Genomic DNA, 15,723 nt, shown 5'->3' on the forward strand with positions numbered 1-15,723 from the left:
GCCGTACAAAGTTTTTGGGCTTTTAACGGCACTTTTTTAGTATGTCACAACAAACTACTTAGCTTTTAGTGGCATATTTTTGTGTCACTACAAACATTTTAGTGGCATTTTTTTAAACAATAATTAATCAAATCAAATTAAATGCCAATACACACATTTATTACATTAATTTAAATAACTTATTTACAATATAAAATAACAACAAAAATGTAAAAATATGGAAATCATAATATCATCACTTCATTTAAATGTTGGATCATCTTTCAAACACTCCAAATGTTTACAAAAAAACAAATGTCTACTAAGCAACGTAAGTGCATAATTGCTATTAGTTTTACAAAATTGCTGAATAATCATACAAGTGCTCTAATTTAGTCAAAGCAGCGTAACTACTCACGAATAAGCCTTCAAGAGTTGTTCCTTCAAGTCTCCTGTAGAACATTAACAAATTCCATTACCATAAAACGAAACTTTTAATTAGAAAATATAAACAATAATTATGCCTAAAATGTTGTGTAACATCTAATAAAACTAGGCCTGGCAAATAAAACCCATTTGGGTTTTTTGGGTTATTTTGGGTCATTTTAAAAATGAGAATGGGTTAGGATGGGTTAAGAAAAAACTAAGGATGGGTCAGGATGGGTTATATGATATCTATTTAAAATAATTCGTGGGTTATGATGGGTATTACGCATGGTACATGGATAAGTGGATAACTCAAAAAGAGCATCACTGACAGATTTTTCATCCTATTCGAGTGTTCGTACATGTTGGCTTCACAAATAATAAAAATTTTAAAGATAATAAAAAATTTAAAAATAATAAAAGTTTTCCAAAAAATCAGAAAAATAAAAAAATTTCTAAAAAATAAAAAATAATAATAAAAATCCAAAAAATTCTAAAAAATCCAAAAAATAATAAAAAATCCAAAAAATAAGAAAAAAATCTAAAAAAATCAAAAAATAATAAAAAATCAAAAAAATAGTAAAAAAATCCAAAAACATAATAAAAATCCAAAAAATTCTAAAAAAATCAAAAAAATCAAAAAAATAATAAAAAATCAAAAAAAAATCAAAAAATTCTAAAAAATCCAAAAAATAATAAAAAATCCAAAAAATTCTAAAAAAATCAAAAAAATAATAAAAAATCCAATAAATTCTAAAAAATCAAAAAATTAATAAAAAATCCAAAAAATTCTAAAAAATCAAAAAAATAATAAAAATTCAAAAAAATACAAAAAAATCAAAAAATAAAAAAAATTTCAAAAAAATAAAAATAATCATAAAAAATCCAAAAAATTGTAAAAAATAAAAAAAATAAAAAAAATAATAAAAAATCCAAAAAATTCTAAAAAATCAAAAAAATAATAAAAAAATTATAAAAAATCATAAAAATCAAAAAAAAATTAAAAAGACAAAAATTCTTAAAAAATAAAAAATCCAAAAATTCTTTAAAATAAAAAAAATTCTAAAAAGTAAAAAAAATTCTAAAAAATCAAAAAAATAGTAAAAAAAATAAAAAATGTTTTTTGGATTTTTGAGGTTTTTTTTTATTTTTTAGAATATTTTATGATTTTTGAGATTTTTTAGAATTTTTTGGATTTTTAGAATTTTTTGATTTTTTAGAGTTTTTTACTTCTTAGAATTTCTTTGATTTTTTTTTGTTTTTTGATTTTTTTTTATTTTTTAGAATTTTTTTATTTTTTTATTATTTTTTGAAAATTTTTGTTTTTTTTTATTTTTATTATATTTTAGAATTTTTTTTAATTTTTTGAATTTTTTGGATTTTTTATTATTTTTTAGATTTTTTTGATTTTTAGAAAAAAATTTTATTTTTTAGAGATTTTTATTATTTTTTTTATTTTTTAGATTTTTTTAGATTTTTTAATTTTTTTTGAATTTTTGGATTTTTTAAAATTTTTTTGATTTTTTATAAATTTTTATGATTTTAGGATTTTTTTAGAATTTTTTGGATTTTTTTATTATTTTTTTATTTTTTGGAATTTTTTTGATTTTTTAGAATTTTTTTATTTTTTTAGAATTTTTTCGATTTTTTAGATTTTTTTTATTTTTACATTTTTTTGGATTTTTTAGAATTTTTTGGATTTTTTTATTATTTTTTGATTTTTTTGGAATTTTTTTATTTTTTAGAATTTTTTGATTTTTTTTGAATTTTTTTGATTTTTTACAATTTTTTGGATTTTTTTTTATTTTTAAATTTTTTTTTTATTTTTTAAAATTTTTAGAATTTTTTATTATTTTTTGATTTTTTATGTCTTTTTGGATTTCTTAGAATTTTTTATCATGCCCAAATACATCTTGACAAAAAACCCATCTTGACCTAAACCCATTCTAACCCATTTCTTACTAAACCCATTCTAACCCAAACCCATTCTAACCCATGCCCATCCTAACCCATTACCCAAACCTACCCAACCCACCCATTTTGCCACTCCTAAATAAAACCTCCAAGCAAGAAAATAAAAACTAGCATAAACAGAAAAGCTTGCAAATAACATAGAATTAGCAACCTTAAGGCCAAGATGGTACTTGCAAACCAAAAGTATGAATGTCATGAGATCAAACTAATATAAAATAGTAGCAACTGATGATAAGCACCACATAAAACTTACCTAATGTGTCGCTCCTCTGCCCATTAGCATATGCCTAGATACTTTAATATGTTGACCAAACCTAAAAAACATTGATAAAAAGTGGTGACATAAGATTCCTCTAGTAAAAACACTTACAAATGCCTACCATTTAAAGATAAAATAGCAAGTGCGGCTAATCTATAGTCATGATTCCATAAAATAGATGACTGCACAAATAATAAAAAAGCATGATTAAGCCATCAAAGTGACCTTAAAAAAATAGAAAACCACACAAATGTTGGGTTTACCATACGCACTCCAACTCCCATACCCTGATGACACGTTTCTAACTGATCTCAGCTTTGACCTGCATCCAGTTATCCAACTTTGACTCGTGCCCATCAAGATTAACCTAGAACAAAATGGCCAGCCACGATAATTAAAAGCTAAAATATATTGTAAAGGCGTGTATAGAACTAGTCATGATCACAGTTTTCATTGTCGTGTGACGAGATGAAACAAGCACAAATCAGTGATAAACTTTGCCAATGTAGAGCTTTGTATTTTGGTTGCTTAGCAAGTATGGGTTGATACAATCAGTCTCTAGATCTAAAAGACACATTAACTACAATACAAAATTGTATTTTGTATAAAAAACACTAGTAAAAGTGCTAATAGATAAATTCTTGCACGATGTTTAATGGGAGTAAAAAGTATCAACCATTCAACCTATTGACTTTTATAATAAAGATAGCCTATCTATCATAACAAATATGCAACACTTGACTGGATGCACAAGTGTAAGAGTAATATCAAGAAAACCCCATAATTATTCAATGATAAAATGGAAATAGTTAACTTTTACAGATCCTATACTTTTGTGGAGTATTTTAGTGTTTGACAAATCCCACCTTGATTCAAATTCTTACTTTCATGGCCAAAAGAGTCATAAAAAATGAAACGCAAGTAGGAAGTGTTTGCCAAAATAGTTAATGATTTACAAGGTGGGTGGTTCTAAATTGATTGTACAAGAAACGTGAGAAAACTATAAGATGTTCGCCTATTTGGAGTATATGATAAACTGAAATCTTAAATGGATCGGAGTAGAGGTGTACAAATCATTTATTTTCCAAACTGGTTTGGATTATAAACCAAACCAGTTTGGTCAACACAAAACAAAAATCAGTTTATTAAAATCACTTTTTTTAATTACCCTTTAAAAATAATATTCTATCCATACTTGAAGTGATCAATGCTTCTGTATATACTTCCCATGTAATAAACGATACCATAAATTAGAAAAAAGTTTTTTGTACAGCATACTTAAAGTTTAGTTAAACACTTATGCTGTAATATAATCTATAATATACCAGCAACAGCGTTAAACGGGTCGCCTGTTATACCAACAGCAGCGTCAAACGGGTCATATATATATATATATATATATATATATATAGAGAGAGAGAGAGAGAGAGAAAGTATAATGTACTTCAAGGCTTAACATACATTAACATACATGACAAAAAATATAACGTGCGTTATTATCATAGAACGTGCGTGATTATAGTCTCATGCGTGATTATGTGGTCCCATGCGTGATTATGTGGTCCCATACGTGATTATGTGGTCCCATGCGTGATTATACCCTGATCCAACGGTTACCATTGTCTCCTACGTGATGTATGATAAGGCTTTTTGTATGTTAACCTTACTCTCTCTCTCTCTCTCTCTCTCTATATATATATATATATATATATACTAGTCGTTTACCCGCGCGATGCGGCGGGAAACATATCACTTAGGTTGGGTATTTAACCGGTTAAAGAACGTCGTTATGCAATAATGTATGGGACTAAGATAGTAAGATTAGGACTCTTATTAGTCCATATCCCATTGTCTTTTTAACGACCGAATCTTGCAAGTCCATGATGACCGAACTTTTTTTAAGAGTACTCTTTTCCTGATAGTTTATCAATCCTCTCGGTAGACAACATTTGTGATGTAAACTCCACATACAACCTTTTTGTTTGTGATATTCAACTTGACCCATTTGTTAAAAAAGGCAATTTAAATTGTAAAATTGTTAAAAGAAAAAAAAAGTTGGGTCAAACGTAACAAAGAGGTTAAACGGGGTGTCAAAATAACCTAACATGTAGCATCGAATGCTTTAATTTGCTATTAAAATAACAAAAAAAATAAATAAATAAAATAACTATCTTCGTGATCGACGATGGCGATTTACAATAGGAACCTACAAATTACAACATAGTACTCGTTTTCAGTTAGTTTATTAATTCTCTCATGATATATTGTATTGTACTTACATTCGTTTTGTTATTCGTAGCATTGGTGTGATCGATCTAGGAGGAAACCTGCGCGATGCTGTGTCGGAGACAAATTGAAACACGATACTCATTTCCATTTGTTTATTAATCCTCTCTTGATATATTATAAGATATTCATTCATATTTAAGCAAATTCAACAAATGTGATTTTGATTTATTAGAGCATTCACATCCATCCCACTATATTTTCACCCTAAATTACACTAAAAAATACTACATTTTCTCTCTCCTTTTCAATTAAATAATATTTTTTATACCTTTATCATTATCTTTTCTCTCTCATCCACTCACAACCAATTTCAAAATATATTAAAAAATTATAGGGGGGGAACAGTGTCCCCCCAAATATACAGATGAACAGTAACATTTTCTCTCTCCTCCACTCACAACCATTTTTATAATCTTCATAATTTAAAAACACTACACACATAATATGATTTTTGGATGTGAATGCTCTTACCACTTGCCTCATGCATGTTTGGTTCATAGGCAATCGTCTAGCTTGAGGTAGGAGGGTAATCCACATGGTGGGTCCTTCCTGGGAGGTGCCCAGTTCGATTCTTGGTTCGAACTTAGGTTTGGGAGTTTACTAACAAAGGTGTCTAACCAATTATTCCGCTGTTAAAAAAAATATATGAGATAGGGTTAAATGAAACTATTAAACGGAATTCCATATCAAATCTATTATTATATATATCTTAGTAACCATTGTCAGAAGTAATTTTTTTTTTGTTTTATGTGCAAAATGTGCATTTATTTAGATTTATAATTATACTAATTTATAAGTTTGTTCTTGTTTATTTATTTTATTATTAATTTATGTTGTTATTTATCTATTTTATTAAATTTTTAAACTTGTATATAAATTGTGAATACGAATTTATATTATAATAAAATTAAAGTGACATTTATTTCATTAATAGCTTATACTAATACAAAGTCTCAGTAATACAAATATAAATTCCAACTTAAGCTACAAAAAATATATAATTTAGTAAAATTATATAATAACATAAATCCATATGATTTACGGATAGATTCAAATGTGTATACATGTTTAAGATCATTATTCAAAGAGATCTTACCAATATTCAATTCTAAAGGAGGCCTTTTGTTCATCTAAGTTGATGGTGCTTGCTGTACTATAAAATAAAATTTTGTAATGTCTACACTTGAATTACAAAAGACTACATCAACTTTCCGGTCGATATTTGCATTTAAGGAACCACCTTCATTAGAAGGGTCCGGCCAGGAACATGTTATATATTGCCCAGACTTGCTTGCTTGATGCAAATGCAAGATGGCCCTGCACTAAATTCTCTTTTTAGTGAAGAAAGTTTCCATAAGGTGGTGTAACCTACAAAAGAAGCAAAAACTATAATCAGACTTACCTTACCGAAAGGTTATTTAGAAAATTATGACTTACCCAATTTACAGGTCATTAAACACAACCAAGACTATAATTATACATTAACAAGGTTGTATATTACAAAGATGGAAGCGAAGTGTTCGGGTCAAATTGCAGGTGCAGGTTGAGACGACTCATTTTCAAAAAGTATCAAATTAGTTTGTGTCCTTATAAAAATGGGTTCTGGCTGAAACGGGTCACATTGAAAACAATATATCAAACGGCTACTAATAATAACTATACCAAACAATAACAAGGTTGTTACAAACCTATGTGACTCAATTAACAACAGAGGCACAGGCACCCACTACTAAAATTTTTAAATCTTTTGTATTATGCAAATCCAAACAAACAATTCGACTGCAAGGGCTGATGCAATAGAAGCAAGCCTGGGACGTGTCACCATACATTGCTTGCTGGTCTAAAGTGCGGTTAGCAGTTGAGTGCATGGACAGTTTGTTAGCATTTCGTTTTCATTAATTAATAAAAGATTTACCGCTTTTGACCTGTTTCCCATCCCACCCAACTCACCAAAACGAAACAAAAATTCTCAACCGAAACCGAAAATAACCGACCCAAACAAAACAAAAAAACGAACTGAAACCCGTCTCGTGCTAAAATCCGTCCCGACTCGAAACTCGTCCCGTGCGAAAACTTATATCGGGTTGAAATTTTGTACCTGATCTTTCACCAACAATGCTCTCCAGTTCTGCATTTCAACAAGCGCCTTTGCAGATCGATACGAGAGGGCAATTCGGTGATTTAGATCCCCTAGACAGATAACTCGACTGGACCAATATGCAAAAGAACACAATTAGGAATCAAACATGATATCTAACATCATTCAAACTTTTAAAAGTGAATCAAAATGTCTATACGAGTTCATGCAATGAATCTTACTCGTGTGCTAGGATCGTTTCAGGGGATTTTTCATCATTCATGCCTTGAACACGTGGAAACCTTGTGTATCTTATGTTTAATATAGAATTGGGATTCATAGCTTTAGCTTCCTCTGTAAAATCAAGAAAAAAAATCAATTTCTTTGTAGATGAGTAGTATTAAAGGTAAGAAAAAAAAATAAAAAATTACCTTCAGTAATCATAGTAGCACGAACTGGAACCTACAGATGTTCCTCTTTCTAATACATCATTAGTAGCACGAACTGGAACCCATAAAATGCTCGTTATACTGATTGCCCGATCTGGTAACTCCTGGCTACCATCTTTTAATGTTAGTTCTGTTTCTGTATCATTAGGGGTATGATTTTGTATGAGGTGCCAAGCATCAATTTGGTCCAATCAATATGTATATTATATATAGTATAGATATAGATATATGTGAAAGACCTCTTACTTAAAAAGAAAAAAAATATAGGGCAAACACTTAAATAGCTTATCGAGACATGTACTTAAAATGCTATCAGATCAGCATGTATAAAAAAAATGGAGCTAGGGTATCCCGTGTGTCCACGAAGATCTAAAAGCGAAAATTAAAACGAAAAAAAGGCTTTAATGCTTGTTTTTTAAAACAAATCTAATGGTTCAATAGCGTTTGCCTTGGGCACATACCATGAGGTCTAAAATCATCCACCTGATCTTTCGTTTCGTCATGTGGGTTTTTAACATGAGATTCCTGTGAAGCGTCCTCATCTTCCATATCCATGTCTACCTGTCAACATCATAGGTGTCATTATCTAAATACGATTCGACTCTTCAGGAAGCCAAACAATATAAGGATCTTTAGCTTTTGCTAAATTTATCTCTAAACCAAATTTCTTCTCTAGAAAAAATCATGCATACAGGCAAAAGCAGAGCTGTGACTCATTAGTAATGAGTCATTACCCAACCTGTTTGCAGCCCGGCCTACCCATTTTTACCTCTACGTGTTATATATACAAACAGGTATAGATAAAATATACCCGAGTATGAAAGGGCAGTGATGGTTGTGGGTTTGTTGTATTTTCTAGAAACAGTACACAACTAATGCCTCTGGCAAGCAAGAGAACAATTTGTTTCCCTGCCAACCTAAAGAATATCAAGACAAAATATAAAATAAAATAAAAACAAAAGAATTGCAATGAACCAGATTAAAACGGGTCATCTTCGAGATGGATTCAATTCTATTTCTTGACGGGCCAACTCCATTGAACTTCCAAACTTATCGGCTTCTCTTGCTATTTGTTTTTCCCCATCTAGATTACGTTTGGAGTCGGGGGCAAATTCGTCAAAGTCGCAGCCTTCTTCGGGTTATTAACCTTCTCCTTCTTGCTTTTCCTGTATTGGGTTGTTTCTATATTCGGTAAAATCACTTCTTGTGAAGTTGATGTTCTCGTTTTCAATAAAAATTTGCGTCGACGCCTCAAGAACCTGGAAAAACAAAGAACAAGAACCGTAATCTTGATGAACATTTAAATTTCTCGAATTCGGAATAACGATTGAATATGTTGTAATTAATTATCAAGATGATAATATACCTAACTTCAGCTTCTAAAGTTTGTTTCTTTTGCTTCATTGCCTCCAATTGGTTTCTTGCAGCCTCTGTTTCCTATAAATTTAGAATAATATTCAACAATAAATATGATGGTAACTTCAAGATTTTGGTACTAAAAGGGACAAAACCAGTGATTGTACAAGATCATAAAAGATTTTACATAAATACCCTTTTGAAATTGAGAGATCAAACAAGATTTTTTACAAAGAAGATTCTGCAAATTATTAGTAAACAATTTTTTTTCCATCTTTCAATCCCAGTTCAGATCATAACCCTAACCCTAAAATACACCCAGATATTCATGTCAAAAGACTCAAAACATAGATCAAAGGTCAATATTTGATTATTGAGAAAAAGCATGAATCTTTTTTATAAATCTTGAACAAAAAACAATAGATCAATTCTGATGCATACCCATATACATGATAGCATAAAGATCATCAAGAAATATCTAAGAAATCACTACATATGATCAAAACAACAAAACCCAAATGGAAATCAAACAAAACATAACCCAAGATCAAATCTTTAAGCATAAAATGAAAAAAAGATACCTGCTGCAACTCAAGAAAACCTTCAAAAAGGCGATTCAAATTTCACTGACCTAAAACCAAAAATCAACACAAAAAATATTATTAAATAATAAAAAATACAAATGAATCAAACGATTTAGAGAAATATACAAGGTAAAGATGACTCGATTACCTGGTTGTCCGCATACGGATGAAGAAACCGGCTTCATGTTATTCGTCTAACAAAGGTTTCGTATCGGAAATCCTTCAAGATCTGAACAATTTTGTATTTAGGGTTTCTCATGCCGTCATCTCTCCTTCTCCATCGCATCTCTCTCTCTATTTCTCCTTCTCTCTCTGTCTCCCTCTCCTCTCTTTCCACTTGGGAATTCAAATTTTGAAAATGCAGAGAGAGGAATTTGGTGCAGATCTAGATCTGGGAGGAAAAAAAAGGACAGAGGAATATGGTGTAGAGAAGAACACTACAGCTTTCAAAAGTAAATGTGCGGATCATGATCCGTGTGAAGTTGATGGACGGTAGGATCATGATCCATGTGAAGTAATGGACGGTAGATCATGATACCTGTGTTTTTGTTTGAGTTAGTAAGGGTATATGTGGAAAGTGAGGTTATAAATGTGTTTGTTGTGTTTAAAAGACTTGTACATTATGCATTAAGGGTGTTTTAAGGAAATTTTTATGGACTTTAAGAAGTCCTTCCTATATGCTTTATAAAGTAGTATAGATATATATATATATATATAACAGTGCATACAGACCAGCTGCGAAGTGCGAACATGATAGTAATAAGAATTAACGTTAGCTGCGGACAGAAACATGTCAAAACAGTCAAACGGGTTAACTGTTAATGATTGTATCGTTTTGAATATATTGATCAATGATCATTGTATTGCTTTGAAACCAATTATGGATTACAATATGACATGTGTATTGATTTAGTATAAGCTCGCTTACCTCGTCAAGGAGGAGCCATCGATTGATGAATGAATCACAGATGCAGCTAGAGCCAAGAAGTAGAATGCAAATTCAATACAGATCATTTGTTATGCGTAAGTTTCTGTGATATAATTAGGTATAAAGCTCTATTCGCTATTGGGCTAGTGTATTTTAATTTGCAAGTTATTTTTGGTTCCCAAGTCTATGTCGGGTTTCTTGAATAAAATAACCGGAACCGACCCGACCCTATTTCAAAAGCAATACAAGAACTGAACTAAAGACCGAGATGCCTAGGTTCGGGTTGGGTTAGGTGTATTTTCGGTTTGGGGGGTAATCATACATTTTTTGAATTGTTTAATGTATGCCTTGGTTCTTTACGGTCCAGACCTAAATTTTATTTAAATTGTTTAATATATATATATATATATATATATATATATATATATATATATTTTGAATGGCAAGGTGTCATACATTTTTTGGGTGTGAGACACCCCACCCCCGAACCGAAAATACACCTAACCAAACCCGAACCTAGGCATCTCAGTCATTAGTTCAGTTCTTGTATTGCTTTTGAAATAGGGTCGGGTCGGTTCCGGATATTTTATTCAAGAAACCCGACATAGACTTGGGAACCGAAAATAGCTTGCAAGTTAAAATAGACTGGCCCAATAGCGAATAGAGCTTTATACCTAATTATATCACATAACTCACAAAACATTACGCATAACAATTAATCTGTATTGAATTTTCATTCTACTTCTTGTCTCTTGCTGCATCTGTGATTCATTCATCAATTCGATGGCTACTCCTTGACGAGGTAAGCGAGCTTATACTAAATCAATAGACAATACACATGTCATATTGTGTAATCCATAATTGGTTTCTAAGCAATACAATGATCATTGATCAATATATTCAAAATGATACAATCATTAACAATTGACCCGTTTGAATGTTTTGACATGTTTCTGTCCGCAGCTAACGTTAATTCTTATTACTATTATGTTCGCACTATGCAGCTGGTCTGCATGCACTGTTTTATAAATAGATGACCCGTTTGACGCTGCTGTTGGCATAACAGGCGACCCGTTTAACGCTGCTGCTGGTATATTATAGATTATATTAAAGCATAAGTATAACTAAACTTTAAGTATATACAGAAGCATGGATCACTTCAAGATCTATATAAACAATAGAGATTATCTTTATAAAGGTTTATTCAAGTATGGATGGAATATTATTTTTAAAGGGTAAATATTTAAAAAAAAGTGATTTAATAAACTGATTTTTGTTTTGTGTTGACCAACCTGGTTTGGTTTATAACCCAAACCAGTTTGGAAAATAAACGATTTGTACACTTCTACTCTGATCCATTTAAGGATTTCACTTTATCATATACTCTAAATAGGCGAACATCTTATAGTTTTCTCTTGTTTCTTGTACAATCAATTTAGAACCCACCTGGTACAATCAATTTAGAACCCATCTTGTACAATCAATTCAACCTGAAACTGACCCGAACCCGTGTAGACTAAACCCAAACCCACGAATTTCGTGTTAGGTTCGTGTCATGTTTTCGAGTCGTGTCAGAAGTTCACACCCCTAACATCAAGACTACATATCGTGAATAAAGTTCATTTTTTTCATCGTTAACTAAATGAATGATTGTTCAACAATTATAATCCATAGGAGTAGCTTATTTTGTTTAATTATTAGAGTGAACACAAGGTTTTTAAAATATCAAAGAGGCTAACATTAGGGGTTAGGAAAGCAAAACACAGAACCCAATTTAAAGCATGATCACTACAAACAAACATTTTAGCAAACTAATTTCTGAAGTGTAATAAGGTGATTACCTAAAAATCTTAGTCAATTAATCAGTATGATTGACGTTTATTGATATGGATCAATAAAACAAATATGTGTAATTTTTTTATTAGATTGCTTCATTATACACAGAACATAAATGCAAATAGATGTACCAACATATCAAAGCTGCTAGAAAAGTATATCCTTACCGATTGCTCTTGTAATTGGTCTTTTTATGTTATTTTTGTATGAGATTGCTCCATAACTTACCTTCTGATCCAACCGATATGCAAAAAATCACAATTTTCACAAAAAAAAGTATTGTAAAAGAAGAAATTACCTACGATTTTAGGAGAGTAAGTGATAGACAAACTGAAATTCGTGTTACCTTAGTGATGTCTTAAACCCAACTGAACATAGTGACGGGCTGGTGGAGTTCCGTGAGAGGATTGCTGATAGTGAAGGTGAGGAGAGCGAAGGTTTGGATAAATTAGGTAAAACCCTAATGGTGGGGCTGGCGGAGAACACTTCGTTTACCATTTTTAAGTTTAATTTTGATGGATAAAATGATGAATAGGTTTTGGTGAAAAAAAAAAAAACAGTTACTTTAACTTTAGAGGGAATTGAAATATTAACCTTCTTAGTTTAGAGGGAATTGAAAAATTAAACTTTAGAGGGAAAATGGCATAAAAGTTCAATTTTAGGCGAAATTTTATTAAAAGGGGTTTTCGAGGGAAATTGGAAAAACTTAAGAAATGTTTTAGTGACATATATGTAAATGTAAAGTGCCATTGAAAACCTTAATTAGTGGCATAAAAATCTAATGTCACTAAAAGTTAGTGCTAAGCAAATGTGGCATACGCAAAGTGCCATTAAAACCTAAATTAATGGCACAAAATCTAATTGCCACTAAAAATGTGTGCCACTATATGGCTTTTTTCTTGTAGTGGTTCCCACATACGGACATGTACGAATAAGTGGACCTGGTAGGTTCCCACATACGGACATGTACGAATAAGCGGACCTACTCACTAAAACACATATACTCTCTCCAGTTTTCTGGTAAAACGCACCCTAATCTATACAATACAATGTATAACATGATCCAAGACAAAATCAACAGATGTAATGCACCAACAATGACATTTCAACACTTCGGGATGATAAGAACACAAATGCAAACAACAATTCTTTCAAAGAAATACAAGAAGAAGCAGAAATGAATGAAATGTTGAATGATCGGGTGGACAAAGAATGCACTGTATGTTGCACTTTATGTGAGACATAGACGCCTCGTATAGCTCTAGACTTCCCGTATAGCTTTAAGTCACATGTCAGACAATCAGACACATAGTCAAATCAGTCACTAAGACACCTCGTATAGGCCTATACGAGGCATCTTAGTACTGATGCGTGTGTAGTGTAATATTATTTTTGATGTTTATTTAAGCCCTTTTTACACTTTTAGCCAAGTTTTAAATTTATAAAACACGATATTTACTAACACTAAACACACATATGGGCAAGTGCACCCATCGTGGACGTAGTATAGTGTTGGTAAGATACCGAGGTCGTCCAAGGACACAAGACCTTTTAATACCGGTTTATCCTCAACGTCTAATCAAATCAAAAAGGTTAGAAAATGTTTTAAACTAAGAAAAATAAAAACTAACTAAATGCTGAAAAATAAAATAAAATAAAAACAGATACACAAGATGAATCACTTGGATCCGACACGTGTATTAGTATAACCTTTGATTATTTTCGCACTTTTGCACTTGTTTAAGAGATTATCTTAGTTATTGTAGTAGGCCCCTCTTTTGAAGGCGACGTTACCCTCAACCCAGTAGTTTGAGTCAGCAAGGATACAATCCTAAAGGGTCGGATTATTGAAAGATAATGAATTAAGTTATTAATGCAAATTGTGGTAGGCCCCGCTTCTGGCGGTGACGTTACCCTCGGCTAAGTAGTCTGAGTCAGCAGGGATACAGTCCTAAATAGCCGGGTTATAGTATTAATAGTAGTTAACTTATGAGGGGGTCAAAGAGTTTGGATCCCCGCCATCCAATACCTATGGGCATTGAAGGAGATCCTACTAAATTTGACCCAGGTCCCAAGCAGGACCTCTAAACGCTGAACAAGGGCAAGACCCTTACCAAACCGTTCCCTTAACCCCCGACCAGGTAGCCAACATACCTCCATATAGACCGTGGAGATATGAATGGTGAAAATCTTTTATTTTATATAGACAGTAAAATAATGCCAAGACACCACGGACAAACGATAAGGTAAGATCACCTTCAACATAAGTAACTAGTTATTAAAGTCATTAATACATAACCAAATAAAAAGTGCAAAAGATTAAAAATAAAAAGTATTATACTAAACAGTTGTCTTCACCAAGTGATGTAAGAGACTTAGGCAAACATGGCCTTGATTGTCAAGAACTCTTACGATCAATCTTGGATCCCGAGACGACTCACACACTCTACGATGGACAATGGATGATGGTGGTGGATGATGGTGTTATGGTGGTGGTGGGTGGTGGATGAGGTGTGAGAGAGGTGGTGTGCCAAGGGATGAGAGAGAATGAAACCAAGCTCCTCTATTTATAGGCTGAACAGAACGCTGGACACGGCCCCGTGTCCGCTGGACACGGCCCCGTGCCCGTCTGACATTCTCTCTCTTCATTAATTGTAATTGCGAATTACAATTAATGCGCCTGCTGTACTTTCACCACGCCCCGTGCTCGCTGGACACGGCCCCGTGGTGAGCAATGGAAGCTTCTACTGGTTTGTCTTTTCTGCTGCTTCCTGGGCACGCCCCCGTGTTCGCTGGACACGGGGCGTGTTCAGACTCTGTTTCTTTCTCTTTGCCTTGGGAGGTGCCGTTGAGGGTCCGGGCAGTCCACTTTTGTTCCTTTTCTTGTATTTATGATAGATTTAGTAGGCTTTTTGCTTCTTTTGTGATTTTGAGCTCATTTCATCCTGAAAATACAAAAGGAAGACAAAAACACTCTTTTTCCAACATTAGTACTTAAAAAGGGTTAGTTTTATGCCTTAATTGATGTGTTTTATATGTTGCATTTTACACACATCAAATACCCCCACACTTGAACTTTTGCTTGTACTCAAGCAAAACTCTTTTAATGTGGCTTACACTCCCAAATGGAATAGGTAGAAGAGAAGTTTTTTTTTTTTTTTAGCTTGTCCTAGAGTGTCGGGAATCCAAGGTTTTTATAGGTTTTATTTTTATTTATTTACAATCCTATTCGTTATGATTTATTTTGAACTTTTCATAAGATAAATTACTTATTTGGGTATAGCATGTTTTATTAAAATTCCATTTATATACAAGTTCACATACCTCACGGGAGATCACTCAACACTCGGCCGAAGGTGTATATTTTAGTGAATCACTCGAGAGCGGCACGGAACTTACGTCTTCCATAGGCTTGCCAAGCGATCAATCCTCCTCCTTTTTAACTTTTTACCTTTGTAAATATCAAGAGGACTTTTGGGGTGAAGGCTTGGGTTTAAAGGTGGGTGGTTGGTTAGTGGTTAGTAAAAAGGGCGAAAAATCGTAACAAGTGTCGGTTTTCGTAAAGT

At 32.1% G+C, this 15,723-nt stretch overlaps 2 long non-coding RNA genes across 9 annotated transcripts; both read right to left on the bottom strand.

The window, feature by feature from the left end:
* Positions 1 to 240: 240 nt before the first annotated feature.
* Positions 241 to 12,390, bottom strand: LOC118488052. The gene is made up of 4 exons (XR_004883503.1): positions 12,325 to 12,390; positions 2,902 to 3,005; positions 2,633 to 2,693; positions 241 to 431 (listed from the first exon to the last, which is right to left on the bottom strand). It is a non-coding gene; the product is annotated as an uncharacterized LOC118488052 (long non-coding RNA).
* Positions 4,784 to 9,815, bottom strand: LOC110925990. 8 transcript variants are annotated; one of them, XR_004883502.1, is made up of 12 exons: positions 9,542 to 9,815; positions 9,391 to 9,440; positions 8,820 to 8,890; positions 8,265 to 8,712; positions 7,915 to 8,014; positions 7,436 to 7,561; positions 7,247 to 7,358; positions 7,026 to 7,134; positions 6,024 to 6,295; positions 5,399 to 5,556; positions 4,918 to 4,975; positions 4,784 to 4,844 (listed from the first exon to the last, which is right to left on the bottom strand). It is a non-coding gene; the product is annotated as an uncharacterized LOC110925990 (long non-coding RNA). The 8 variants fall into 8 exon arrangements; XR_004883501.1 differs by having other exon boundaries at positions 4,784 to 4,975; XR_002584911.2 differs by lacking the exons at positions 4,784 to 4,844; positions 4,918 to 4,975 and having other exon boundaries at positions 5,305 to 5,556.
* Positions 12,391 to 15,723: the final 3,333 nt, after the last annotated feature.

This window comes from Helianthus annuus, chromosome 2, assembly GCF_002127325.2.
Source record: "Helianthus annuus cultivar XRQ/B chromosome 2, HanXRQr2.0-SUNRISE, whole genome shotgun sequence".
Lineage (NCBI taxonomy): Eukaryota > Viridiplantae > Streptophyta > Magnoliopsida > Asterales > Asteraceae > Helianthus > Helianthus annuus.